Source organism: Lolium perenne, chromosome 3 (genome assembly GCF_019359855.2).
Source record: "Lolium perenne isolate Kyuss_39 chromosome 3, Kyuss_2.0, whole genome shotgun sequence".
Classification (NCBI taxonomy): domain Eukaryota; kingdom Viridiplantae; phylum Streptophyta; class Magnoliopsida; order Poales; family Poaceae; genus Lolium; species Lolium perenne.
In genome coordinates, this window is record NC_067246.2 from 319,130,835 (window position 1) to 319,134,859 (window position 4,025).

Genomic DNA, 4,025 nt, shown 5'->3' on the forward strand with positions numbered 1-4,025 from the left:
ATTGGGCTCCCTACTAGATTTGCTGCCATATTGGGCAAACAACGAGGGCCAAAAGGCACAAATAATAATTGAAGAAAGACAGAAATGCAAGCTTCTCTGGATTTGATACTAATTAGGTGAAAAAAGGCAGAGAGAAGGAGGAAGAAAAGGTACTCTTAAAAGGGAAAATGCCAATTTGGGCCGAGAGAGACAAAACCTAGCTCCTTCTCACGTGCAACCAAACGCTATCTCGTCCTGTCCCACGCGGTCCCATTCTACCAGCCCCACGCGACGCGGGCCCACACGACGCGGCCCCACATGTCAGCACGGAACGGTCAACTAAACGGGAATCCTGCCGTCTGAGCTGCTTCTGCGCGTTTCAAACAAGGACTTGGGGAAAACTGAGGAAAAACTAAGGAGCTGGGGAAAACTGAGCACAACTAAGGAACCGAGGGCATGAAAATAGAAATCCCTATAAACATTTATCATAAACATAAAGATATATAATAACCACTTTTATTATTGCCTCTTGGGCATATCTCCAACAGTCTCCCACTTGCACTGGAGTCAATAATCTAGATTACATTGTAAGGTACCTAACACCCATGGCATTCTGGTGTTGGTCATGCTTTGCCCTAGGGAGAGCTTTAGTCAACGGATCTGCTACATTCAGATCAGTGTGTACTTTGCAAATCTTTACTTCTCCATCTTCGATGTACTCGCGAATCGAGTGGTAACACAGCTTGATATGCTTCAGCCTCTTGTGTGACCTTGGTTCTTGTGCATTGGCGATGGCACCCATGTTGTCACAGTAGATGACTAGTGGGTCCAATGCACGAGGAACCACACCGAGCTCTACAATGAACCTCTTCATCCATACCGCTTCTGATGAAGCCTCTGAAGCCACTATGTACTCTGATTCTGTTGAAGACTTCGCCACCGTGCACTGCTTCGAGCTTGCCCAGCTTACTGCAGCACCATTCAATATAAACACGTACCCAGACTGTGACTTAGAGTCATCAGGATCAGTGTTCCAACTTGCATTGGTGTAACTGGTTACAACGAGCTCTTGGTCACCTCCATAACAAATAAACATATCCTTAGTTCTTTTCAAGTACTTCAGGATATTCTTGACCGCTGTCCAGTGTTCCATCCCTAGATCACTTTGATATCTGCTAGTCAAACTAACAGCATGTGCTATATCCGGTCTAGTACATAGCATGGCATACATAATAGAGCCTTCTGCCGAGGCATAGGGGATTTGACTCAACCTTTCTCTTTCTTCTGCCGTAGCCGGTCCTTGAGTCTTACTCAAGACCTTGCCTGGTAACATAGGTAAGAATCCTTTCTTACTTTCGTCCATTCTAAACTTCTTTAGAATCTCTTGATCTATCTCTATAAATCTTGATGCCTAATATATACGATGCTTCACCAAGGTCTTTCATTGAAAAACTATTATTCAAATAACCTTTTACACTGCTTAATAGTTCTATATCATTCCCAATCAATAATATGTCATCCACATATAATATCAGGAATGCTACAGAGCTCCCACTCACTTTCTTGTAAATACAGGCCTCTCCATGACACTGTATAAACCCGAAGTCTTTGATCACCTTATCAGAGCGTCGGTTCCAACTTCTCGATGCTTGCTTCAGTCCATAAATTGAACGCTGAAGTTTGCATACTTTGTCAGCATTTTTAGGATCGACAAAACCTTTGGGTTGTACCATATACAACTCTTCCTCAATGTCTCCATTAAGGAACGCAGTTTTGACATCCAACTGCCAAATCTCATAATCGAAAAATGCAGCTATTGCTAACAAAATCCTCACAGATTTTAGCTTCGCTACTGGTGAGAAAGTCTCATCGTAGTCAACTCCTTGAATTTGTCGGAAACCCTTTGCGACAAGTCAAGCTTTATAGACAGTAATATTACTATCAGCATCTGTTTTTCTCTTGAAGATCCATTTATTCTTGACAGCCTTGCGGCTATCAGGTAAGTCTACCAAAGTCCACACTTCGTTATCATACATGGATCCCATTTCGGATTTCATGGCTTCTTGCCATTTGTTGGAATCTGGGCTCATCATCGCTTCTTCATACGTCGCAGGGTCTTCATCATTGTTGTCCACAATCATGACATTTAGACAAGGATCATACCAATTAGGAGTGGCACGTTCCCTTGTCGATCTGCGAGGTTCAGTAGCTTCCTCGTTCGAAGTTTCATGATCATTATCATTAGCTTCCTCTGTTGTTGGTGCAGGCGGCACGGGAACAACTTCCGGTACTGCGCTACTCTGATTAACGAGTAAAGATTCATCAATCTCATCAAGTTCTACTTTTCTTCCAGTCACTTCTTTAGTGAGAAATTCTTTCTCAAGAAAGGTTCCGTTCTTAGCAACAAAGATTTTGCCTTCGGATCTGTGATAGAAAGTGTACCCTATAGTTTCCTTAGGGTATCCTATGAAGACACATTTCTCCGCTTTGGGTTCTAGCTTGTCCGGTTGTAACTTATTTACATAGGCTTCGCAACCCCAAACTTTAAGGAACGACAGCTTAGGTTTCTTATTAAACCATAATTCATACGGTGTCGTTTCAACGGATTTTGATGGTGCTCTATTTAAAGTGAATGCGGCTGTCTCTAATGCATAACTCCAAAATGATAACGGCAAATCAGTAAGAGACATCATAGAATGAACCATATCTAAGAGAGTTCGATTACGATGTTCGGACACACCGTTTCGTTGTGGTGTTCCCGGCGGTGTCAATTGTGAAAGTATTCCGCATTTCTTTAAATGCATGCCAAACTCATAACTCAGATATTCACCTCCGCGATCAGATCGTAGAAATTTAATCCTCTTGTTACGTTGATTTTATACTTCACTTTGGAATTCATTAAACTTCTGGAAAGTTTCGGATTTATGTTTCATGAAATAGATATACCCATATCTACTCAGATCATCTGTGAAGGTTAGAACATAACGATAACCACCGCGCAATGCTACACTCATTGGTCCACACACATCGGTATGTATGATTTCCAATAAGTCAGTAGCTCGCTCCATCATACCAGAGAATGGAGTCTTAGTCATTTTTCCCATCAGACATGCTTCACATCTATCAAGTGACTCAAAGTCAAGTGATTCAAGTAATCCATCGTTATGGAGTTTCTTCATGCGTTTCACTCCAATATGACCAAGGCAGCGATTGCCACATATAAGTAGAATTATCATTTAATTTAATTCGCTTAGCATCAATGTTATGTATATGTGTATCACTACTATCGAGATCTAACAGAAATAAGCCATTCTTTTCAGGTGCTTGATCATAAAAGATATTATTCATAAAAATAGAACAACCATTATTCTCAGACTTGAATGAATAACCGTCTTGCATTAAACAAGATCCAGATATAATTTTCATGCTCAACGCGGGTACAAAATAACAATTATTTAGGCTTAAAACTAATCCCGAAAGTAGATGTAGAGGAAGTGTGCCGACAACGATCACATCGACTTTGGATCCGTTTCCAACACGCATCGTCACTTAATCCTTCAGTAGTCTTCGTTTATTCTTTAGTTCCTCTTTCGAGTTACAAATATGAGCAACCGAACCAGTATCAAATACCCAGGTACTAGTACGAGAACCAGTGAGATAAACATCTATAACATGTATATCAAATATACCTTCTTTCTTCTTCTTGACAAGGCCGCTCTTCAGATCAGCCAGATACTTGGAGCAATTACGCTTCCAGTGTCCCTTCTCCTTTGCAGTAATAGCACTCAGCATCAGGCTTAGGGCCGTTCTTAGGTTTCATAGGAGGCGTGGCAGCTTTCTTGCCACCCTTCTTGAATTTTCCCTTAGACTTGCCATGTTTCTTGAAACTGGTGGTCTTGTTGACCATCAACACTTGGTGCTCTTTCTTTATCTCAATCTCTGCAGCTTTTAGCATGCCAAAGAGTTCAAGTAACTCTTTGTTCATGTTCTGCATATTGTAGTTCATCACAAAGTTCTTGTAACTAGGTGGCAGTGATTGAAGGACA